Below are 27,491 nucleotides of genomic sequence, written 5' to 3' on the forward strand. Positions count from 1 at the left end.
GTGAAACTGAGGCCCTGAGAAGTTAAGTAATTTTGGCAAAGTCACCAGTTAATAAGTGGTAGAGACAAGAAAATGCTACTGACATTTTTTTCTATGAGTCCCAAGTGAAAACTCTTGCAGTGGAAATTTCCAAATTCATTTACCTGAAAAAGTAGCCAGAGAAAATTGACCGACCTTACTATAAACTAAAACGGAGTTTTCTTACAGCACATTTGTTATACGTGTGTGTGTATATTTTAATATATGTATATATATATTAAGGCTCTTTTAAACATGGTTGTGTTAAGTTTCCATGGAATCCATGAACTTGTGGAGAACATGGTGTACTTTCTGAAGCCAGACGCTTAAATTCTTACAAACATCAGACGTCGGAGTTAAGGCAAGGAGCAGGATGACTAAATTAAGAGTGGACAGCACAGGCAGTGTGGATACAGCATGGGGGAAGATTGTGGCCTTAAAAGATGTTTAAAGACTCTTCTTGAGTAGTAGATATTATCATTTCTAAAGCTCTACCTTCACCACACTAAGTAGAGTTACTTTTATCTAAAAAGAGTTACTTTTAAATGTTCCCACCGTCCCAACATTTTCTCTCCATTCCAGTTTACCTCCTGGCGGTCCTACACCTACAGAAACACAGCCAAACTTAACCCTGCTGGGAAGTATGTTTCAATTTCTTCCCTGACTCTCTTATCTATAGAATTCCTATTTCCTATTTCTGAAAAATGGGTATCCTCCGGTGGTGCCTTGTAAGATTAACAAAAAATAATCAGACTTTGCAAAATCCTATTCAAATGTAATGATGTGATTTAATTTTCCTAAATCTTCATTCTGAGGAGCAAGCTCTGTGAGTGAGAAAGTATTCAATGGGTAGCTGATTATCCCGTTAGAGCTGAGTTTATATAACTTTTAAAACCAAGTTTTGATATTTTTCATATAGCTGACTTTGTTTAAAAATATTTTTTAGGAGGGGCACCTGGGTAGCGCAGTCATTGGGCATCTGCCTTCGGCTCAGGGTGTGATCCCGGCGTTATGGGATCGAGCCCCACATCAGGCTCCTCCACTATAAGCCTGCTTCTTCCTCTCCCACTCCCCCTGCTTGTGTTCCCTCTCTCGCTGGCTGTCTCTATGTCAAATAAAGAGATAAAATCTTTAAAAAATATATATATTTTTAGGAAGTCATAAATGAATGATGTATAAATAGACAAATGAATGTCAACATTCTTAAGGAAACCTATATACATTTCTGAAGAAAGACTCCCCCTTACTCTGTAATTTTGAATTGGTAATATAACTCAGATGAATCAATAAATTACTAAAGATCAAATAGTTTAATGCTACTATCACCGCTGCTTCTATCTTTACAGTAAATGTCAAAACCAGTTGCCTAATGATATTATTCTTTATCTGTCTAATAGGAAAACAATTCCCATATGATTCTATTAATATTATTTATGACTGAAATAAGAAATAATCTTCAGAATACCAGTAAGCATGCTTGGATTTATTTAAACTTGAATGTTAATATATATATTTGTGACTAATTGCATACCTATTTGAGTAATCAAATGTATTTTAAATCTAACAAGATATATTCCAGTGAGATATTTTAAAGCAAATAATACTGCGTCCATGTAAATAAAGACAACATTACATAGTGGGTTTTGGTGGGGTTAATTTGAAATTCTGATACTTAACATTTCAAACTTCAATTTAAAATACCTTATATATATTTTTTTAATAATTTTTATTTTGTTATATTAATCACCGTACAGTACATCCCCAGTTTTTGATGCAATGTTCCATGATTCATTATTTGCATATAACACCCAGTGCACCATGCAATATGTGCTAAAATATCTTATATTTGTAATGCACTCTTGTGCTTCACAATTTATAAGGTAGTTTACATGAATGGTCTTTTTGTTTCTTACGAAAATCATGTATGGGTGGTAAGGCATGAATCCTTACTTTCATTTTCAAAATGAGTCATCTAATGTTGGAAATGTGATGTGCATGCAAAAACTCACAGTTAGAAGAGGTATAGCCAAGAATCAGAATCCAGGGGCGCCTGGGTGGCACAGCGGTTAAGCGTCTGCCTTCGGCTCAGGGCGTGATCCCAGCGTTATGGGATCGAGCCCCACATCAGGCTCTTCCGCTATGAGCCTGCTTCTTCCTCTCCCACTCCCCCTGCTTGTGTTCCCTCTCTCGCTGGCTGTCTCTTTCTCTGTCGAATAAATAAATAAAATCTTTAAAAAAAAAAAAAAAAGAATCAGAATCCAGGCTTAGAGATTCCAAAATTCATCTTTGTTGCATAAGGTAAGTGGAATAATTGTTTATCAAATGAAGAGCAAAGGACATTTTTCTCGACTTGCCTTGTTATTTAAGACTATAATTTTTTTTTTTAGAAATCCTTCAGATTCATTCTTCACTTTATTTTATAGTCTGAACTCTTCCCATGATATACCAAAGAAAAGCAAATAGACTGGAGGAAGAATTGTTGGTTCTAGAAGGATACTTGTCAGGTTTAATTCTGTCAGTTCACTTGACTATAAGAGAGTCGTGTGTAGAATGGTTGTGTAGAAACCCAGCATATGAGTTCACTGGAATTCTAGCAAATTGCTTAGCAGGTTATCGGTGAAACTGGCCAATTTTTTTTAACTTTCTGCTTTGAAGCTTTCTTAAGTATAAAATGGGGATTATAATGATACTTCAGAAAATTGTATGAGAATTAAATAAATCAATATTTATAAAACTATTATTAATGGCATCTAGTAAGCACTATCAGCATTTGCCATCATTAACTATTATTAATAAATATGTTACAACGATAACATGTATTAACTGGTATCTTATTTAGTAAAAGACTTTTTAAATCACAGACATTTAAATAAACTTTCATTCTTTTTTCTTTCAAAGGTCTTCACAATATCATTTTAAAGGCTGAGATTCTCAAACAGCAAAGATAATTTTTATTAAGATTAAATAACCTCCAGGGTTGGAGTTCAGAAAAGAGGGTGAGTGCTGCAAATCTTGCGTGTATTTTGAACTTACAGATAGTCAGACATTTTGACCCAGAAGTATCCTGGCAATTTCAGACTAAGCATAGGGTGCTCTCTTTCTTCAGTAATTGGCACTTAGAGATAATAATTACATCAATCATGCTGTCAAGAAACATACAGTATTTAGACTTAATGGGGGAAAAAAACACAACTTATTAAGAAAGAAAATTCTATTAATAATGTTAATCTTCTTTTTAAGCCCCTGAGCATGTATCAACACAAGTGGGTAATCATATATGAGGGACTGAAACTTCTCCTCAATCCATGGCTTTTCTCTGCTCGCCCATAACAGAGACGCCGGTCTTTGGGGGAACTGACAATTTATTATTGGCTATCCATTTTGACATATTACTTCTTTTTTAAATGATAGTTTAGGTAGGAAATAGATGAGTGGTTCATTTTAAAGGGAAGAAGGAAGGGAATTGAAGAGAGGGAGGGAGGACAATTTAGATCTCTTTTATTTTATATTTTAAATTTTATTTATTTATTTGAGAGCAAGAGAGCACACGTGGGAGCATGAGCCATGAGTCCGGGGCAGGGGGAGAGGGGGAGGGAGAAGGAGAAACAGACTCCCCATTGAGCATGGACCCTGTTCGGAGACTGACCTGGGGATTAGGGATCTTTGCTAAGCTTCTGGGGGGCGCAGAGAAGACTAGACAGCAGTCAACAGGCTATAGAGTGGGATATCACTCATGGAGGGTAGATGTCTAGTTTTAATTCCCAAGGGGGGAAAAGGAAATCTAAACCCACCAGCATCTGGTAAGGAAATAATCGCAGCTCTGCTGGCTCTGAGAAGCGTGATTAAATGGCGGGCACTGGCCAGTGTACCGGAACATAAAAGGCATTAGTAGCAGAAAGTTAACACTTTGGAAATAGCACTCAGTCAGTAAAAAGAAATGAGATGAGGCCTCAGTTCAGCCAGGAGAAACCAGAGAATATAATCATCTGTAAAAGAATTTCATTTGATTTCTTACACTGGTCAAATGGGCATCCAAGACCTGAATTGTCATCTATTAAAAAAAACAAAACAAAACAAAACAAAAACCTAAAGATTTACTGAAAGGAAGAATAAAGAATATCATTTGCTCTCCATTATTGATTTATTAACATTAAAGAACAAAAATATTTAAACAGAATTTTTAATAATCTACTTACTAAAGAATTCACTGCTAATCTTACTAATTAGTGATTTTAAAAGTGACTGAGAATAATGTAAACATGGAAGTAAGTAATTTCTAAATCAAATACATGACAGTAAAAATATAAAATATAATAAGGAAACAAATTGCCACGGATCACTTTGAAATGGTCTTTTGCTCATAGTGAATGCTAACAAATATTTTTAAATGAATTATGTCTTAGATTATGGTAAGTTATCTTACTTTCTTCAGTGGTTTATGATGGGACATTCTAATATATAGGGCATTCGTCAGCTTTTAAAAAGAAGGTGTAACAAAAAATGCTACACTGCTCAAATTTTTTTTTTATTTGACTGGTGATATTTCCATCTATGCATACAGTGTACTTCAACACCACGTATTATTATGCTTGAAGAGAAATAGGACCTGTTAAATTGCATACTACTTGGCATATCTATTTAAATGAATTGCACTGAATCATATAATGAGAATTTGTACATACTAGGTTCTTTTCGACCCAAATATCCCCCAACATGAAATTATTTTGCATGTTTGTCAATATTTCTGCATCCTGAATGTAGATTGTCTACTCAAAATCATCAGCATCAGACCCATGAAGTATGTGTTCTTCTGTATAGTATTTCTGAGTTTTTCTATAAACAAAATTCTATAAAATAACCACAGTTCTCGTTGCATTAGAGACGAGGTTGTCACAATCATTCTAGCTCATATCCAGTTGATATTAAAAACAGGGTTTTTCACAAGGTAAGCAACAGGGAAATTACATTTCCTAGATTCAAGTCCCCTGCACAATTTCCAAGTGCTGTAGCATCAACATCAGGCAAGGAGTTTAATTTTATGACAATGTGTTTACAAATATATTAAGGGTGGAATTTCCAGCACCCCGAATGGGATTTGAGTACATTTCTTGCTTATCATAATAGTGGATGCTTGTCTATAACTGGGTCTCTTGACAATATGATGAAAATGAGTCCGATGTTTATTTTTGTTCCTCTTTGGTTTAAACTACCATATCTCCCACACACAAAAACCTAGTTAGGTGATATTTTAAGTGCCAAAAGGACACATTAATTAAATGTCAGAAAATAGATGCTCCAGAAAGAATGTCAATTCTACAAAAAGCTTCAATAAGGAGTCGATTTGAATACTGAGAAGCCCCAAACGAAATACAATATAAATTACAGTGGCTCATCAACACACCTCTAACAAACCATTCGACAATTCCACATCTCATCACCTGAAATTAAAATCCAAATTTTTTTGGCTAAGGTCTAGTCCCATTTGTCATATATTTTTGATGGGTAAACCTTAGTGGGTTATTACTTTACGGAACATACTATTCCTAGGTTTTATAGAATTCTGTTTTATTGTAAACTTTTTGTTTTTGGCAAAGTACAATTTATAGTGATTAGTTTAAGGATTACGTTTTTTAAAAAGGTAAAAATTAAGGTCAAGTAAAAAATAGTCTTTAATAGAAAAGTTTCTTGCGATATTTTTGGTTCAAAAAAATAGAGGCAAGTTTAAGGACATTTGTTGGTAATGATGGTGACTCTAGAGTCTCTCTGTAGCTTTAGTGTAGACAGTTTCCCTGTGCTAATGCATATTTTAGATAACCTCTTGTCTTGTTTGAGTTTATCCTAGGTTATCTGGTACTTTCTGTGCCCTTCTCCTTCATGCAGCCCATTTCCTTTACATTGTGGTGGGTCTACATCAGTAATGAGAAAAAGAAAATCAAAGTAAAATGTTTTTCCACCTTAAAAGTAACTAATAGTTTTTTCTTCCACTTCACTTAATTTTGCTAAACTTCATGAAAGAAATTTGAAAACTACCAGAGAAATGTGTCAGCAAAAGGCAGGACCTGTCTAATACAGAATTAAAACTTTGATTTGAAACTCAGGAGGCTTATTTTGTGAAATTATCATTATGTGTGACACCAACTTGTAGTGCTGAGTGGGAGAGAGAAGAGGGCTAAAGAATTTGGGAAGTATTGCAAGACTTTTGAAGCGAGTGGAGGTAGGGATTAATCCATAAACAGAAAAGAAAATAGCTAAAGAGGAAAAAGAGACATAAGAAAGATGTCTCATGTGTTCCGAGAGAGTGCTTTTGGGGGTACTTTTTATTTTACTTGGTGTCCATAGCCCTGAATTAGGGCTTTTCTCCTTCTATATCAGGCGGCAAAATAATTAGCATTGCTTTTTGTTGTTGCTGTTGCTGTTTTCCTCTTGAACCAGAGGACTTGGGTTTAGATTTAGTACTTTGTGCTCACCGTGTAACCTTGGGCAAGTGAACAAATCTCCTTAATGCTCACATTTCTCATTGGTAAGTAGAAGTTAAGAATACTCACCTTGCAGAGATATTGGAAGGAAGAGAAGTAAGATGTATAATGCTGGGCACATCTAAATGTCTAATAAAAGGGAACTATGTGGTTGGTGCAGCTGCTATAAAGGATGGAGACCAGATGGAGAACTGATACCAGCCCAAGGGGGAAATCCTCATCACAGGTTCCAGCACACTCAGGCACGTCAAAGAGTTAATCATTGCTGAGATCCTGGTCCTAGATGAGAAAATAGGCTGGCAGAGGCCACTGACCTGGGGTCAAGGATTATATCTAGTGGTGTCACTAACCTGTGCCTGGAGAGTCAATGATGAGACATCTCAGAGGCCCAGGGAGCATGAGTTAGAGCCGAGGGCGTAGGCAGCCAAGGAAAAGTCCAGCCTTTAGAGCAGACTGAGTACACATCCCCCTGGAGCTCAAAGGTTGATAGCGCACATAAACTGATGAAGGTCAACAGACGCAGTGCACTGCAGAGTTAGAGCCAAACCTTGCCCTATTAGGAAACACCAGCTTTTATAAAGAAATAAAGCATACCTAGCGTGGCCTGAAAGGACTTCTGTCATCCTGGGCGGGACCTCTTTGACAATTCTCATCTGCAGCCATTGCTGTCATTCTCTCTCTGAGCCCCAACCACACAGGCTTTGAGAAACTTCAAGCATCACATACCTTGTACAGAAAGCTTTTTGTTTATGCAGCACCTACAAATACATGCACACCTTCAGATCTCAGTCTAATGCTACTCTCTTAGGGAATTCTTACCTGCCCAAATCCCTAATCCTGGCGAGAATAATATTTTGCAGTTCTGTCCTTTATCTCCTTATCAGTAGTTGTACTTTTGTTAAATGACTAAATGTTTAATTAGTGATTTAAAGTTTCTTAACTTACTTTTTTTTTTGATTAGAGGGACTTTGTCTATCATATTCAGCTGGTGCTCATTTCATCAGTGCTTAGCATGGCAGCTTGCATAAGATGAGAAATTAATAAGTATTTGTTAAATGATTGAATGAGTAATAATCAGACAGACAGACTTAAGAGCCGAAGACTAAAAGCCTTAGGAGCAGCAATAGATGAGGATCAGGAAAATCCATTACCTGGAACAGAAGAGAAAGGGGGAAGAAAGAGAATTAGAGAAACTTCCACCAGTCTACCTAATGCTAGAAGTTTGTCAGTCTATTAGGAAGTACTTTGAGGCTTAAAAATCCTGCACTACTGTGAGGCTGGTAATAATTAGATAAAGAGAATCTGTACATAGTTTGTCCTTGTGTTGTCTTGCTTTTTTCCCCAAATATATCCCAGTGATTGCTAAACTCTGATTCAGATAAACTTTAGTTATATACCAGTAGGCGTCTGAACTGTGTAGAGCGCCGTCTTAGTAATATCTTTGAAAAGAATGGTGTTTAATATTAATGTCGGGTATTGAGCAATATCATTTATTTTCTCACTTCCTCCTATTAACTGTCTGAGGTAAGCATTATTTGAATTTTGCAGATGAGGACTTGAAGTTTGAAGAGGTAAAGGCATTTGTTTGAAGTTATACAGCTGTCGAGGAGCAGAGCTGAAATGTGAACCCCGCTCTAGGTTCTTGCACAGCTCCTGTTCTCGACTTTATGCTGCACTAGACACAGTAGAACCACTGCAGGACTGTGGTTTTGGCTTTATCAGTTTAGTCAAGAGCTTATAAAGCAGTGTCCGAATGGGAATTTTTTCCATGTGTCAGAAAGCCTGAATGTTACATATTAACTTCGGGAGTCTGCACAGCAGGTCAAGGTTTTATCTATGTAACTTTTCTTTTCTTTATTTCTGTTACTTTTTTAAGTAAATAAAATGAGAGGATACAAACAATCTGAACCAGCTGAAATAGTCTGGCAGGAAATACTGACTTTGTATCAGCCGATTTGGAATCGAACTGAAGAATTTCCAAAGATGTTAACAGATTGCTCTAACGTTTGGTACACTGGAGAGAGTAAATCTAAAACGAACAAATGAACAAAAGAAACAAACACACAAATCTAAGGCAAACCTAAGGCATGTTAGTTATATTTCAGTTTGTTTCTTTTTTCTGTCTTCTTGTCTGTCTTTATAGTCTGGCTTCCTTCATGTTAATTATATCTCATCTGCTTCTATTCTTTCTCCTTAATTTAATACAAATAATTTTCAGACTGATATTTCTGTGTCTCTAGAATAACAGTTTTTTTCAGGTCAAGTTTGCATGTTTACAGACTTGCTTCTCTCCAACTTCTTGCCTATACATTGCTGTGAATTTATGTAGTCTGCCCCTCCTTGCCAAATACTGAATCTAGGTTTTCCTAATAGTCATTCTTGCTTGAAATTCTATAACTTTCAAGGAGACTACGTTTTGCATTTGTTTCTTGTTCACAATCAACTACCAAATAAATAATATTCTTACTTCTGCAGTAGTTAGACAAAAGTGAAAGAGTGGATTTCTGACTCTTTTTAAAATTCTTTTACTAGAAAAGTTTGCATAAAGTAAAATGCACAAATCCATAAGAGGACTTTAACAAGAGTTTTTGGGTTTTTTTTTAAAGATTTCATTTTTACATAATCTCTACATCTGATGTGGGGCTTGAACTCACAACCCTGAGATCAAGAGTCACATGCTCCACTGACCGAGCCAGCCAGGTGCCCCTAAGAAGAGTTTTGATAAACACATAAACTCATACAATCCACACCCCTATTAAGGTATATCTGTCGTCCCAGAATGTTACCTCATGTTCCTTTTCTATCAATCCTCCCCAAACTCCGAAAGAAAAGCTTTGCCATTTTTTCACTATAGTTTTCTTTTTCCTTTTTTTTTCAAAGATTTTATTTATTAATTTGAGAGAGAGAGTGAGCGAGAGAGAGGAAGAGAGCATGAGCAGGGGGAGGGTGAGGGAGAAGCAGACTCCCCACTGAGCTGGGGCCTGCGCAGGGCTCGATCCCAGGACCCTGGGATCACCACCTGGGCCGAAGGCAGATGCTTAACCGACTGAGCCACCCAGGCGCCCTAGTTTGCTTTTTCTATAAATAAAATAAATGCAGTCCGACAGTAAGTACTCTTCAGTATCTGATTGGTTTCATGCAGCAGACTACCTGTAAAATTGATTCACGGTGCTGCTTATAGCAGTAGTCCATTATTTTTTACTGCGGAATAACATTCTCTTGTATGTATATCAACGATTGTTTTCCATTCTCCTGGTGTTGGGATTTAGATTTTCTTCCAGTTTGGGGCTATTAAGAATAAAGTTTATATTAACATCCAGGACTTTTAAAGATGGTAGTTTCCATTTCTCTTGGGTAAATAGTTAGACAGAATTATTGGGTCATGGAGTAGGTATTTATACATCTTTATAAGAAACTACAAAAATGTTTTAGATTCCTAGTAGCAGTGTGTAAGTGTTCTGGTTGTTACACATTCTTATTAGCATTTGATGTTGTCAGTCTTTTATTTTTAGCCATTCTAGTAAGTGTTTAGTGGTATTTCACTGTTATTTTAATTCTAACTTGTCTGGTGATTGATAACTTTGAGGCCTTTTTGTGTGCATATTGACCAGTTGTATATCATCCTTCCAAAATGCGTATTTTAGTCTTTTGTCCTTTTTCCCTAATTGTGTTGTCTTATTATTATGGCAGGAGTTCTTTATATATTCTGGGTATAAATCCTTTTTCATATGTATGTTTTGCAAATATTTTCTCCCAGACTGTGGCTTACTTACTCATGTCCTTAGTATAATATAAGGAGAAGGAATTTTTCCTTCTAATAAAGTTTATTTTTTAGGATTATTACTTTCTGTGTACTGTCTACAAAATCTTTGCCTAATCACAGATTGCAAAGATACTCTCCCTGAGTTTTATTCTGAAACCTTTATAATTTTAGCTTTTCTTCATTCTTTGTTATGAATACACATTACACTTTGCAATGGGTTGTGGATATCCAATGGATGTTATTTTCATGTCAGTTATTATTAATATATCATAGTAACCCTAACTCGTTTATAAGTACTTGACTCCCTTTTTCCCTCTCACCTTCCTACTCTGGAGGGAAAGATTTAGATAAATACTGTGTATGAGTTAGAATCTAGTCAGAAAGGAGAAACCATCGTTAGTATTTCAGACAGAGGGAATTTAATTCAGAATTGGTTATGAGGATGTTGTGGGGGCTGGAAGAGCAAAAATAGGGAAAGTAAGTTTACCTGAAGATTAGTGACTATGGAAACCAGAGCTGGAGGAGCAAAACAGAAGCAGAACTACCCTAGCACCTGAGATATCTATGAAGCTCCTGTCCTTAGAGAAAAGAACTGGGAGCTGCTCACCAAGGCCTTTGCTACTTCCTGCATCTGCAGTCATTCCTCCTGATCCTGCTCCACTGTTGCGGCTGATTTCCCCTGGAAACAGGAGAGATAAAGGAAGTCACTCCTGTCTTCCCATGTCCTCTTCCAGTAACCCACGCATGCGTCTCATTGGCAGAACCTGAACAAAAACTGTTAGTGGTGTGTGGGGGGAAAAATCTGCAGGTTTCTAGCTATGAAAATATAGAGCAGAACACATAAAGATAGGAATTTAGGTAAAAATCACAGAAAGAATTAATCAGCATATAAGGCATCAAGTCTGATCTCATTAAATTGCTTTAAGGGCTGCAGGACTTCAAGTCCACACTCATTGTGTTAATGCACATGACTAGTGAGCAATATATATTTGTGTGAGGTGCTTGCCATGACTCCCTAAGAGTTTACACAGTCTATTTAGGTCAGAAACCAAACTAAAACCTCAGTAAAATACTACACTTATCCTTACTCCTCCCACAAAATATAAAACAGGACATCAGTGAGAGCCATCTGCTGAGGAAGTCCTGAGCAAGCAGATTCCCAAGGTCCACTTTCATCTATATTCACAGCTCCAGGGTTTCTCTTGGTTTTGGGGTCATTGGACTGCTGACTGGAGCAATCTCACAGCCTGATGTAGCCAGAAAATATGTGTGGAAGACAAAAATTATACCACGAAGAGCCCTTTCCATATATTGCTACTGAATAATGCAAACAACAAGGGCGAACCAATTGAAAACATCCTGGAGAGGAAAAGCACTCCGGAATGGTAACATGAGGAGCTCTGCAAACCCTCTACCCAGAAAAACCACTATAACAGATAAAACTTGAAAACAAACAAACAAAAAAAGTCGAGTCTCTGAAAATTGTCTTAAGCAATTGAGACATATTTATTCGAGAAAATCTACTAAATCTTGGTAAGAATAGTGAGAGTCTATGGAAGCCAAGTCATGACCAGCTCCCTTCCCCCATCTAGCTCAGTGTGATAGAAATCTTACTCAAGGAAGACACAGCCAAGAGCAGGGGGTACCCTTAGGGGTAGGACTTTATTTGGAAAAAAGTATGAGAAGTTCAGCCTAAAGGCACTTCCAAACAATGCCGATTTTAGCTAAGAAGAACCCTCCTGTGGTCTAAGCAAGCCTCAAAGACTAGAGTTTAAGACTACTCCTACAAAGGGCCAGACATTAATTTGATCAGACTGTAGAACAATTTATGCCAGAGGTTGTTAAAAATCAGAGCACAATCAGCTAGCAGGTAGTGAGGGCTAATATCTGGGTGTGATACCAATATAGAGAGACAGGCCAGAAATGTACAGGGAGATAAGGGAACTCAGGGAAAGACACAATTGAATAGCTCAGATAAAACAACTGGTATCTTTGGGGTGTAGGGGAACATGGTGACTGCATGCCCAAGACTGAACCCTCTGAGGAGCAACATTATAGGCTGTACACTGTAGGAGAAATAAGCTTCAATGAACAGAGCCCTAAAATACATAAGGCAGTAACTGACATAATTAAAGGGAGAAGCAGACAATTCAAATATAATAGTTGAAGACTTCAATATCCCACTTTCAATAATGGATAGGAAAAGTAGAAAGAAGATAAACAAAGATATATAAGACTTGGCCAGCACTATAAACCAACCAGACTTAATAGACATCTCCAGAGCACTCTACACAATAGCAATAGAATACACATTTGTCTCAAGCACATAGGAAAGATTCTCTAGGATAGATCATATGCTAGGCCATTAAACAGGCTTCAGTAAATTTAGAAGTTTTGAAATCATGCAAAGTATGTTCTCTGACAACAAGAGAATGAAATTAGAAAAAAAATACAGGAGGAAACAAGAAATTTATAAGTATGTGAAGTTAAGCAACACACTTCTAAATAACCAATGAATCAAAGAATAAATTACAAGAGACATTAGAAAGTACTTTGAGATGAGTGAAAATGAATAAAGAATATAAAATTCATGAGATACGGCTTAATCAGGGCCCAACATTGAAATTTATAGCTATCAACCACTTTTATTAAAAAAGAAGAATGATGGGCAGGGGAATGGGTTAAATAAACAGGTGATGGTGACTAAGGAGAGCACTTGTGATGAGCACTGGGTGTGTATGAAAGTGATGAATCACTAAATTCTATACTTGAATCTAATATGACGCTGTATGTTAACTAACTGGAATTTAAATAAAAGCTTAAAAAAATTTTGCATTCAATCTCCATGCCTAAATGGATGCCATAATAAATTGATTCATGTCATACTTTAAAAAAGATCTCGTATTAATAACCTAATCTTCCATCTTAAGAAATTAGAAAAAGAAGAACAAACTAAACCTGAACTAAGTGGGATGAAGGAACTAATAAAGGTCAAATCAGGAATTAATGAAACAGAGAACAGATGTACAAAAAAAAAAAAAAGTAAAGAAACTAAAACTTACTGGTTGTAAAAATCAACGAAATTGACAAAACTTTAAGAAGAATAGCCAAGAGAAAAGGACAGAAAATGTAAATCAAAATTACAGTGCAATACAATTTCACACCCACTAGGATGACTAGAAACCATAGGAAAAAACAAATGCTGGCTAGGATTTGCAGAAATCAGAACACTCATATATTGCTAGTGAGAGTGCAAAATTGTACAGCCACTTTAGAAAACATTCTAGCAGTTCCTCAGAATATTAAACAGAATTACCATATGGTCCCCAGCAATCCCACTCATGTGTATATACACAAGAAAAATAAAAATACATATCCATTCAAAATCTTGCACATAAATATTCTTAGCAACATTATACATAATTGCCAAAAAAAGTAAAAATATCTCAAATATCCATCAACTGATGAATGGGTAAATAAATTGTGATATCTATACAATGGAATATTATTCATCAATAAGAAGAAATGAAGTACTGATACATGCTCTAACATGGATTAGACTTGAAAATATTATTTTAAGAAAGAAGCCAGTCACAAAAGAGAACATATTTTGTAGTATCTTGACTTGAAATGTCCATTATAGCTAAATACATAGAGACAGAAAATAAATTAAGGTATGGAGTTTTTTGGGGGTTTGGGGGTGAAGAAATATTCTACAATTATGTAGTGGTGACAACTGCAAAAATCTATAGATATGTTAGAAACATTGACTTGTACACTTGAACAGGTGAGTTTTAAGGTAACTTAACTGTATCTCAATAAAGCTTTAATAACAAACAAAAAATAAACACCGGGGAAGATTCCGTTTTATTCCCAAACATTGCAGTGCTTTTCTAGGCTATTCTCATTTACGTAAAACCCTGTAAGAGCCAGCATGATGAGTACTTTACATATGTATTTTCATTTAATCTCACTTAATAACTCTAGCAATTCCATGGAGTGATATATATTATCTCTGTTTTTTAGATAATAAAACAAAAACCAAGAAAAAATGAAAGTCACTTGTTAAATTCACATCATTGTTAAGTTTCATATACAAATTCTTATTCTTAACCATAATGCTGTACTACTTCCCTTCCCCTCAAATATGGCACCTAAAGGGCCAACACTATTGAGTATTGTACACAGTTTCTGTCCTCTTTGGGGAAATATCAAAATTCCAGACTAATATTGTAATGCTCATATCACAAAGGGGATTTTAGCTGGAAAATAGTAAATTTGTAATATTAAACACACATTGCTTGTTAGCTCTAACTTTTTGGCATGAAGAGAGGTGTAATAAGCACATAGTTAGGATAATTCACACTGCTCTATGATTTATCGTTCTTTCAAATATGACAACACATCAAATTAGACTCATTTCTAAAGTGTCTTCATGGATTCTCTTTTGTTATTTGCACAGTGTGTGCATGGCGTAGGTTGTAAACATACAGATCATAATATTGAACTCAAGTAAAAGAAGACATTATCAATACCAGCTAATGACAGTCAACAAAATAAGGAGTGATAAAAATTGAATCAACAGATGACGTCATGTACTCTTCCAAACTGGTAAACAATTTGGTTTAGGTTTACCTTTAAGTGAGATCACTCATCTATACCCTGAAGTTTTATATATATGGATTCAAGGAGAGGCCCAAACAGATAGATTAAGTAAATTTTTACAGATGAAAAAAGTAATGGTTCAAAAAGCCATGCTTTGTCCAAAGTCACAGAACTAAACAGAGATAGAACCAGAACTAGAATCCAAGTCTCCTGGTTCCCAGCCTGGTTACAAGGCTGCCATCTCCCATCTAATCCCACTGGATATAGAACATTCATTTAAGGTCGGTACACAGTCTTTATGTATACTTGACAAAGTAAGAAAAATATTGTTATCAAACACTGAAGTAAAAGGAATGTTAGTTAATCACATTTTATAAAGATTTATTAATTTTGTCCCAGTTGGTCTTGTATTTATTTAATCATTGCTTTCCTCCCTGTTTCTCCAGAGAACAATCTGTCCCTGGCTCCCTATCTGTAGCCCCCACATATAAAATCTTATTTTAGTAATAGTATATAATTAAAGATGACAGTTAAAGATTAGGGAAAAGCATGCTGTAAGAGATCACTGGGGCAGTCAAGAACACAAGACGATAAAAACCTGAAAAATAATATTCTCACAGATATAAACTAAAAACCTCACTTAAAAATAAACTTTGAAATTTAAATGCAAGTCTGCTTTTTCCAGTAATAACAACAAAATTTTTAAAATCCCATTATCAAATACATCAGGGCAACAATTACTTCTGTGATATGACAACATTATACTCTTTAAGTTCTTGGATCAGAGGGAATGTTTTTATGAGAAACTGTTTATGTTACATGTAGGCTCTTTCTTCATTAATTCTGGTTGGTTTTGGCATCAGTTCCAATTTACAGAATCGACTAGGATAGGACATTGGAAGCTCTATTTTTCAGGATTTCTAAACTGCATAACATTCCTTCGGTTGCTATTTTCTACTTGTTGCTATATTATTTTACATTTTAAATGCTTTGTCTCTCTAACTAGATTGTTTCTTTTTCTTCTTAATCTGAATATGGTTAATTGATTATCACAGATTATTGGAATGTGCCTCTGATATAACCTGTAATCATTTATTAGTTAGTGGCAACAGACTCTAATCTTAGAATCTGATGGTAAATCTATTGTCTTGTGTCCAATCCAATGAGAGCAATTAAATGATGAAACAACTTCAGTTAAAAAAAAAAAAAAGACATTTTGACAAGCTACCACCACTCTGTATTTGAGGTTCCCATTTACTTTTCAAAAGGAAGAATCGTTAGACATCATTCATTCATTTACAGCTTTGTCATTCTTATTGTCCCTTATAAAAACCATTCAAACTATTAAGGTTCACATGGTCTCATATTTCTTGACCTGTTTCTCACCTTCACCTTCATTAATGCTGAAATCAAGTAGAATGTGAGCATAAATATGTATGATGAATGTTTCCTTGGACTTCCAAGACAGGCTTAAATTATATAACTATATAACTATGTAACTATATATATTTCATTTTTATATGTAATATAATTACATCTTTTTCACAAAATTACTAAATTCTCATTATACAAAATTCTGTAAATCACAGAAAATTATTTTTAATCATCTATACTTTAATCACTTAGAATTAGCCAATGTTAATACTTTTATTTTCTTCTAGCATAAATAAATAAACATCTCAAATAAAGATTATATGTTTACTCTCCATGCTTATCATAACCAACTGGAATTGTACTATTTGCCACAGAGTCAGAATAATATAAAGATCATTTTCTAGCAGAGCAGCCAATTAATATGATGAGAAGTCTAAGGGTAGCATAAAGCTTGATCCTTATGAATTTGAAGTGGCATGTTCAGTTTAGACAGATTAATTAAAACAACCAGGTACATGTTGTTATCATATTCGATTCACATCTTCCAGTATTAAGGTTGTATTAGGTTTATAAAATGAAGAATTAATCCAGAGAGGTGCTAATTAAATGTAAATAAAGGCCATTATGAACTTCTCAATGGAACTCAACTGGTATTATTATATTAAATAAAAGTGGTGTCAATCAGATGCCCAGGTGCTTGGCTTCTCTTAATTTTCAGCTTTAGGTTTTTCAAAGAATCATTATTAACTAGATAAATTTAATTAAATATTCACAAAAACGTTTGCTGACCATTTACTTGGATAGAGTGGAATATTCTGCAACATAACTATTTATTCCCTCAAAACAAAGATTTGTTTCATCAACAAAATAACTTTAGACTATCATTCATATCAAGCTGTTAGGTTCACCCAGAAAATTCCTGGAGTATAATTTCAGTTGTAGATCTTTTCCAGGAAAATGATCCAAGCATATTTCACAGTTTGCAAATGCATACTATGAAATATGTTCATGGTTCCCTTTCTCATTAATTTGTTTTGAACATATCTAAGTGTCTACAGGTATTAAAAATAAATCTTTAATATTGATTTAATAAGTGTATGATAACAAATTTCATGAAAAAATATTTAAATGGTAGAATTCTAGTTTAAAAGTAAGTGCTTCTGAAAAATATTTTTGAAACATTATAATTAAAATTATTAACTTAAGCTGAACAGTATCATAATTTGTCATTCTTCAGAAAGCTAGAAAATTGCAGTTACATTTGCTGTGCTCTTACTTTAACTACTGTGCATCCCCTATACTAAGCATATGGTTAATTACAATATTGGATGAATTTGAGAAGTTTAGGTTGCCCGCCCACATGTCTAGGACCCAAACTTGCAAATGCTTTGTGACTTCTCGACAAAACTGTGATCGTACTTAGTTGTTGGTGTCAGTCAGGTTAGAGTGTTTTATGTAATTAATTGAGTAGCTTTCCCATTTCCTTACATTAAAGATTTGACTCCTAAGTTATATTATTTTAAACATGTGCATCCAAATAATACTTCTAGCTAGTAATATTGTAAGTTTTCAGCAAATGTTTATTTGGGATAGAACTTAGAAGAAACAGATTAAACTGCCTACTCTCAAGAAGCTTAAATTTCTGATAACGAGACTTAAAAAAAAAAAAGCAAACACAAATAAACAAGGAACAATCCTGATACAAATAAAATCTAGGACATTATTAGAAAAAATGAAGGCATTATATAACCCTACATACTGGGAAGAAATCTTATCTTCATAGTGTGTTTCTTTCCTGTGAAAATAAAATCAATTTTCTATACGTGTTTTATCCATCAGTGTTTAGAACTGAAATAATAATAACATGTCTTGTTATTGGAACAATATATCAAAAGACAAGAAAATACTAAGCTAATTATCTGTAGAATAATACTTTCAAGTTGGAATTTACATTAAATTAACCTATTGTTTGAAAAGTTTTGCACTATGACATTTCTTCCTTTAATATTATTTGACTAGTGTGTGTTTACCATGTTAACTATGCCAACAAAGAAATGAAATTCTGGCATATTCTTTCTGTTACATACTTTGAAAGATTTTTCTCAGTGAGATAAATTCACAGGTCTAATTTCTTCCAAGGATGTAGGACATTTTTCAATTAGATTTCAAGCCAAATAAAACTATCAATAGTATGTTTTTAAACCCAGGGCTGGAGATTTTGGCCCATTCTTTAGACAAGACAGAGAAGATCGGGTATGTTGTTTCCCCAGGCCTTTTATCTTTCGTAAGCCCATTAATGAGAATTTCACCAGATAAGGAGATTCCTCACACAATGACAATTCTTTTTCAAATGTGACAGCAACATTTTATCAAAGATTGTAGGCATGTTTATGGTGGAAAGCAAATCATTTTTGGATCAATTAAATCTAGGTAGAGACCTTATGCCTGCTACTTACTAGATAGGTGACTTCAAATAAATTGTTTAACCTCTTCTAAAATATAAGGATAATAGAAACCACTATTTAAGATTATTGTGAGAATAACATGTAACTGCCTAAAATGGTGCCCAGCATACAAAGGATGATCAATAAATAGTTTCCATATTCTTATTTGATCAACGTATGACAGGTATTTAATGTTTTGAGAAAGAAGTAGGTCATAGTTACATGCATACATTATGTAAAAAAAACTGCAAAATATACTACACAAGAGTCAATTTATCAAGAAGGTATAACATTAGTTAGTATTTATGCAGTCAACATAGAACATCTAAATATATAAGGAAAAAATTACAGATCTGAAGGGAGAAATAGCAATACAATAATAGTAGGAGTCTTCAATATCCCATTTTCAACAATGGATACATTACCCAGACAGAAAGTCAATAAGGCCATATTGGAATTAAACTACATGTTAGATCACATGAACTTAACAGACATTTAGAGAACATTCCATTCAATAGCAGCAGAATATACATTCTTCTATTGTTAAAATGTCTACTCTATAGAAGGCTATCTTCAGATTCAATGCAATCCCTATCGAAATTCCAAAGGCACTTTTCACAGAAGTAGGACAAGTAATCCTAAAACTTGTATGGAACCACAAAAGACCCCCAAGTAGCCAAAACAATCTTGAGAAAGAAGAACAAAGCTGGAGGCATTGCAATTCCTGATTTCCAACTATAAAACTAGGCCATTATAATCAAAACCATAAAGCCAAAGCATAGATGAATAGATCAGAATAGAGAACCTGAAAAGAAACCTACTCATATATGGTCTTAATTTTTTACAAAGGAGCTAAGAATATATAATGGGGAAGGATACAGTCTTTAACAAATGATTTTGGGAAATTGGACAGCCACATGCAAAAGAATGAAAATGGACCTCCATCTTACACTGTATACAAGAATCAACTCAAAATGGATTAAAGATCTGAATATAAGACCTGAAACTCTAAAACACCAACAAAGAAAATATAGGGGATAAGCTCTTTGACTTTGGTCTTGGCAATGATGTTTCGGATTTGATAACAAAACCACAAGCAAAAAAGCAAAAATAATCAAGTGGGGTTATATCAAATTTAAAAAGCTTCTGCTCAGAAGACACAAACAGACATTTTCCAAAGAAGACATCCAGTTGGCCAACAGACACATTAAAGATGCTCAACATCACTGATCATCAGGAAAATACAAATCAAACTACAGTGAGACATCACCTCACGCCTGTCAGAATGGCTAAAATCAGTAACACAAGAAACAACAGGTGTGGGTGAGGATGCAGAGAAAGGGAAACTCTCTTGCACTGTTGGTGGGAATGCAAACTGGTGCAGCCATTCTGGAAAACAGTATGGAGGGTCCTCAAAAGGTAAAATACAACTATCCTATGATCCAGCAATTGTACTATAATATATTTACCCAAAAAATAGTCAAATACTAATTCAAAGGGATACATGCACCCCGATGTTTATAGCAGTGTTATCTATAATAGCCAAATTATAGCCCAAGTGTTATATGTTATCACTTATGTGTTATCATATATATGTGTGTATATATATATACATATATAGATGATAAATGGATAAAGAAGATGTGAGACACACACACACATATAAATATCACTCAGCTATCAGCCATAAAAAGATTGAACTCTTGCCATTTGCAATGACATGGATGGAGCTAGAGAGTATTATGTGAAGTGAAATAAGTCTATCAGAGAAAGACAAATAGCATAGGATTTCACTTATATGTGTAATTTAAGAAACGAAACAAATAAGCAAAGGGAACAAAAAAGAGAGAAGGAGGAAAACCAAGAAAGAGACTCTTAACTATAGAGAACACACAGATGGTTATTAGAGGGGAGGTGGGTGGGGGATGTATATAGGTGATGGGGATTAGGGAGTGCACTTGCTATGATGAGCAAGTGTTGGATGGAAGTGTTGAATCACTATATTGTACACCTGAAACTAATACTATGCTGTTTATTAATTAACTGGAATTTAAATAAAAACTTAAAAAAAAAATAAATAAATAAATAGCTTTTGCACAGCAAAAGAAACCATCAATAAAATAAAAAGGCAACCTACTGAGTGAAAGAAAATATTTGCTAATCATAAATCTATAAAAGGGTTAATATCTAAAGTATCTAAAGAACTCATACAGCCCAATAACAAAAGGAAAAAAAAAAACAGAGAAAATGAATAAAATTCCAGCTATGCTTTGAGGAGACTGAGGTCTACAATGTATAAATATCTCAAAACTATCTCACTATGGGATACTATCTTTTCTTGTTTTTTTACTGAGGTGCAATTAACATGCAATGTTATATTAGTTTCACGTGTTACAATATAATGATTCAACAATTCTATACATTATTCAGTGCTCATCATGATAAATGTACTCTTGACCCCCTTTATCTATTTCACCCATCCCCCAACCTCTCATGCAATTTTACAATCTTCTTTAAGGACTAGGGTATTTTTGTTGTAATATTTACATTTTCTTATTTATTTATTTATTTATTTATTTATTTATTATTTCATTTTTCCCCTTTTCATTACATTATTAAGATGTAATCTTAGTATCCCAAGAAATGACGTTGAGTATTGGAAAGTACTCACATTCTTTTGAGTGGTATCAGTTGGGACAGATACAGGAATTGCCCTTTCCTCACGGCCTTTCAAATGAATGTTGAAACAACAAGTGATCCCATGAGAAACCTGTGAGACACTTGATGAGACACGAAGAAAAATGTATCTGCATGGTAATGACACGCTGCAACACGTGACCGATTGTAAATGATGTTTGTAGTATGGAATGGCATTATTTTGTTTATCATTTGAAAAAAATCTTATTTAATTTTTCAAATGTTTTTCAATGAACATGGTGGAGACAATGACCAATCAGAACAGACGTCTGAAACATTAAGTCAAACACTCAACCAGTCAGAATTGATTCTGTCTTTACCAGAGCATATTGGGCAGATACCAACCCTGAACTTAGAAAGGGAGCTTCCAAGCTCATTTCATCTATTCCATGCTGCTGGAGGCATCCTGAGGCCAATGAGATTAAGCCAGCTTGACTCATCTCCACCTGTACTGCATTAACTCTGTAATCCCAAGGTAAACTAGGACTAATGTATCTTTCATATCATTTATATCGTTAAGGCCCTAATGAAAATTATTAACTCATTCTTCAGAAAGGTACACACTGTGTAGTGTTACCTACATTATTAGGGAGTTCAAAAGTGTTAGAGTCAGACAGTCCTGGGTTTGTTGAGATATGAGAAAGTCACAGCAAATCCAATCACTGTTTTCAATCTGTTTGAAAAAAAAAAAAAAAAGATATTACCTAACCTTTAGAGCTACTCAGAAAATAACACGAGGCAGTCCCTAACTTCCTTCCTGTGTCCAAACTCTCACAGATAAATAAGAAAATGTCTGTATTTAAAAGTCATTTATTTTTATTTGTCAAAAGTAACATTTGTAATACTTTTTCTTAATATAATGTTCTTTATATGATATTCCATTGAAATTTCTTTTCCTTTTACATCATTTTTTTCTTTTATAGCATCCATATCTCTAAATACAAAATAATAGCATTGGATTGCTATTTTGACAGGAGTGGAAGGAAATCTGAGGATCATATGTATTGCAACTTGTGATTGGCTAAAATATGAAAGATAATTAATTATGCAAGCTACAATGTAGCTGTTCATGAATACAGCTCTCATTTACCTTTTCCTTCAGAATCTAAGAAATGTACCTGTCTGATTGAGTACCTACTAAAAGAGTAAGCAATTAATGAGTCAAGGTCAGGAGGCCACTCAATATTGACCTTTAAAATAATGAACCAAATAACTGAGGAAGTTTACCAACACACTGTAGTAGTATTTCTTATAATTTTGATATTTTTTGAAAGCAAGTTAACATTTCCATAATTCTTGTAACTCATAGCTCTCATCTCATAGAGAGGACAAATGTCTCATCTCTGCCTAGAATCTCACCTTGAATTTTGGTTGCCTGCTAGGTTACCACTGCTATGTATTCATCATCTGTTTGACGTATTCTTTTGTTGCTGCAAGAAACCCACACAAACCCCTTATTTGCAGATTTTGATTTCACATATTTTATGTATCATATACAACAAAGTCAGCATTGTAACTAAAATTGCGTGTTTATTATTGTTTACTTAAAAATGTCTGTATTGACATCAGAAGTTTACTGTATAGCAGGTCTGTTATCCTTGTAATATGCAAATTTCTTTTTCCTTTTGGTCAGCAGGGACAAAAATAGGCTTACTTCATTTTAAAATTATGTTAACTTATGACTCTTTTAATTTCTCATTCTTGATTCAAATATGTAAATAGCAATGATTTCAATTTCATATGCTTCAGTAGTTTCTTAGTAGCCAGTGGAAGGAGCTGGTAAGTTTCATCAGGCTGTGTTGGATATTATTATAGAACATCAAAGTCTTCATAAACCCAGTTTGTTTTGGCAGAGCTTCCTATTCTGGGCTTGTGTACCTGGGAATATGTTTGGGGTGAAGCTTCACCTGAAAAGAAAAGTGATTGGCCCTGAGGGCACAGAAAGTTCAAAGATTTCGCTTCTGTTTTCCAAAGGATTCCACATCATTCAACAGTTTCCTTTTGCCGAAAAGATGAAGTCCATCCTTCTGACCGCACAATACTAGATTTTTCATAAAATGACACCCATGCAAATTTCACTCCTCTGATTCTGTTTTCAGTACTTCAAATTGTGAAAATACTTGCGAATATAGTGTAGAACAAAACAGACAAAACCTACGCCATCATGGAGCTTATATTCTTGTGGGAGGAGGTGGACAGTGCACAAAAAAGTAAATATATGGAATGACCCATGGTGATAAGTGCTGTGAAGAAAATGAAACCAGGACCAAAGGGAGACATATGGCTGTCTGTGTAGGAAGAGCGTTCCAGGCAGAGGAGGCCACAAATGCATGGGTCCTGAAGTGGAAGGCTGCTTGGAGTGTTTGAAAAACAGCAAGGCAGCCAATATCTCTAGAGTTGTCGAAAGAAATATGGTCAGGATGTTAGTAAAGAGAGGGATTGGAGATTTTGGAGGGTCTAGGAGGCCATTTTCTGGACTTTGGCTTTATTCTGTGACAGCATTTTTAAATTTAATTATTATTATTTGATTTTATTTTGGATAATATTCTGGTATATTTATTCTTTGATTTTATTATAGGAGTCATTGGAAGACTTTAAGCAACAGTGACATGATCTGACTTAGATTTTATAAGGATCTCTTTGTCTACCATGTTTGGAATAGACTTCAGGAGAAAAGGAAAAAGCTGGGAGATAATTAATCTATTGGAAAGATCCAGGGGTGAGTTGACAGTGGACCAATAGCTGAGGTTGGTAGAAGACTAGGTATTTTTTGTGTACACATTTCTGGCCTGAAATGTTGTTCTTAAGCCGTGGATATCTCCTTTCCCTAATCCTTGGCAAAGGTACATTCATTTTTATGTGATATTATGCTGATATTCAAGCTTGGTGCTGCAAGTTCTGCTATGTTTGCTTAGTCCTATATGCATGCTGTATGTACAGTATTTATAACAGTGTCTTCTTATACTTATTTGTTAATGTGTTTGTCTTCCTAGTTAGATTATCAGCTCCACAAAGTATTGTGTTTTTAAAATAATTTAAATCCCTTATACCTATCACAAATTATGTATATAAAAATATATTTATTATACATATATACATTATTATACATACACACACATCGAGCACTCCATATGTGTTTGTAAAATGAGTGAATACCTCCAAGTGTAAAATAAAAAAAAAATTCATAATGACTTTCTAATCCATGAGCAGAAAAGTCTCTTAGGGAAGGGGTCTCCAGCATCATTCTCAGAAATTTAGAAGAACATATCAAAGCCAGAATACAATATCTGTCACTTGACCGGAATATGGACCATGCTCCTGTGTCCTTCCTCATAGGTCACAATAAAATATAATTTCAAAGGCAAAGAATGTGTCCTTTTGAGAAAATTCACAAGGAATCTCTCTTTGAATTTACCAGTGTTGGTACAGAATAAAGGGAATGTCTTCACTTTTCTTCCCTTGAGGCCAGACAAGAGGGATGAGTGGAATGGTAGGTGGGATTCCCTGAATCATCTCATAGAGCATTTCTCTAGGTTTCTAGATGGAGGCTTTATGATGTAAGTATGCCAGCATATGGACTTTTTTTGTGTGTGTTTTGTTTATTTTAATAATAGGGTTACTATTGGCAAATTAGAGAAATGCTATAACCTTTGGGATTTGACTAATGTTTCATGGCATCTTTGATTATAACTGAGCTGAGTGTTCACGTACTCAGAGAATTTATAATTGGTCAATGATCATATCCAAAAAGTACTATTTAATTAAAAGATTGGCATTAACCACTAACTCCATCACTTGCAACACTCCAGATATTTCAAGGACGTCATTGTTAGTAAACTTCTCACCATATGTGGATGGTAAAAAGCTGGGAGGGTTAGCTAATAAGAATCTGAGCAAATGTAGTCAGGATGGAGCAATGGGCTGAATTTACAGGTGGGAAATTATTAGGGATAAATGCATAGCCCTATTTTTAAGTTCTAAAACCCAGCTGTAAAAGTGCAAGATGGGAAAAAATAAGAGCAATTTGTAAGAAAGATATTTAGGGGCATCTTGTCTACAAGCTTATCAAATAGTTAAGATTGTGATTCAGCTGCCAAGAAAGCTAATTTGATCTTAGGCTACATAATGGAAATTTAATGTCCAAGAAAAGAAGTAATATTTCCCATTTACCATATACTAAAAAGAATTATCTATGGAGTATTTTATTCCATTAGGAATAGCATTTTAGGAGGAAAAAATAGTCAAAGCAGAACACACTCATAGGAGGGCAGTTAAAGACGAAATTCAAAACAAGGTTAAAGGTTATCTGAGAATTAGTAAAAGAAACTAGGAATTTTTAGCCCGGAGGAAAAAGGAAAAACCTGATGGGGTGCGAAGTAGACCATGGGACATGGCATAGAAAAGGAATGAGAGGATTCTAAAAGAATCACTGGAGCGGAAGCTGAAATGATGTGTTTAAAAAAAATACAGGTATCCTCACTTTTCCAAAATTCTCACTATTCCTGCATTAGTACCTGTTCTTGCTAAATGAAAGAAATCTAAAGAGGATTTTTGCTTTTATCAAAAAAAAAAAAAATGTGAACAGTATTTGGCATGTGTTTTTCAGTGACCATTACAGAGGCAGCGCTCACCCCAGCAGCGAGAGGCCAAGCTCCTTTCCCAGGACTTATGCTCAACATCGAGCTGTCACAGCTCTGAACTTTATGAGCATTGTGCTTTCTCTTGATTTATTTTGTGCATCCATTAGCAAGACATGTCCCGAGGTATCAGAAAAGCCTAAGAGTGGTTACTTTTGAGGTCTAGGAATGCTCAAAATTTTTTCTTTTTTAAAAAAATATATAGGGCGCCTGGGTAGCTCAGTCAGTTAAGCGTCTCCTTTTGGTTCAGGTTATGATCCCAGGGTTCTGGGATCGAGCCTGGCATCAGGCTTCCTGCTCAGCAGGGGGCCTGCTTCTCCCTCTCCCTCTGCTGTTCCCCCTACTTGTGTGCGCTCTCTCTCTCTCTGTCAAATAAATAAATAAAAACACTTTTTAAAAAAAGAAAAAGATTTTCTCAAAATGCTCTACTTTTGGATAGCAGGGAAAACCTCTAGTGAATAATTTCAGGTAAATGTAAAGAAAAACTTGCAAATATTTAAAATATTTTTAGTGACATGAGCTACATCGTAAAGGAGTGATTATATCTTCATTGGAGAGGTTTTTGGTAGTTTGTTATTGTTGGGGGGGTTGTTGTTTTAGTTCTTGTTTGGTTTTTGTTTCTTTGTTTTAGCCAAGAGCAGCAAAGTGAAAAGGGGAAGCATTTCTTGGGTTATAGGTTGGGATGGATTTTCTCTAGAGTCCTTCTGACTCTAATGTTCTATGATTTTGTTGCTGCTGTTTTATTAGAATGAAATTCATTCCTCACCAATAATTGGGGTGCATTTTTTAGGTTATGCAGAAAACATTAACAACAAAATACCGATGAAACTATTTATCATTAGTAGGTTTCAGACACTGTACTTTATTTACATTGGTTCAGTGTCATAGCAACCTTATGAAATAAGCCAGATCTAGCCCTTATTATGTAACCTATTTCTTTACCCACAGGCCATGTAGGTTTGTTTTTGCCTCTTATGGGTTTATGGAATCAAACAAAAAATGACCCGTAAGCGATAGCAAGAATCTAGTTACAGTGTGTGAGACACTATTCCAAAACCTTTCCACCTAGGGTCACACAACAAAATTCCATTTTATAGATGAAGAAACTGAGGCACAGAGAGTAACTTGATCATGCTTATACAATTAGAAACTGGGAGAACAAAAATTTAACTCCTGATGGTCTTACTTTTCTGCCCACATGCTTAACCTCCACACTATACTACTTCCATAACCAAAAGACTTCTTACTCATAATGAAAAATATATTATAACAGTGATAATATACAATGCAGACAAGATGGGTCAAGGTGTCTAGAGACCTTCTTAATCTATTAGTGATTCAACTTCTATCTCCCTCTTCTGGCTATTTGACCATCAACAACAGTCTAGTCCTCCAGACTGAGTGTTGGGTAGTAAACTCAGAAGATCGTACTATGAGAGTGAGTTGGCTTTTATAATGCCTGACCCTTGTGATTTCA

Source organism: Ursus americanus, chromosome 12, assembly GCF_024610735.1.
Source record: "Ursus americanus isolate L20-20 chromosome 12, mUrsAme1.1.p, whole genome shotgun sequence".
Lineage (NCBI taxonomy): Eukaryota > Metazoa > Chordata > Mammalia > Carnivora > Ursidae > Ursus > Ursus americanus.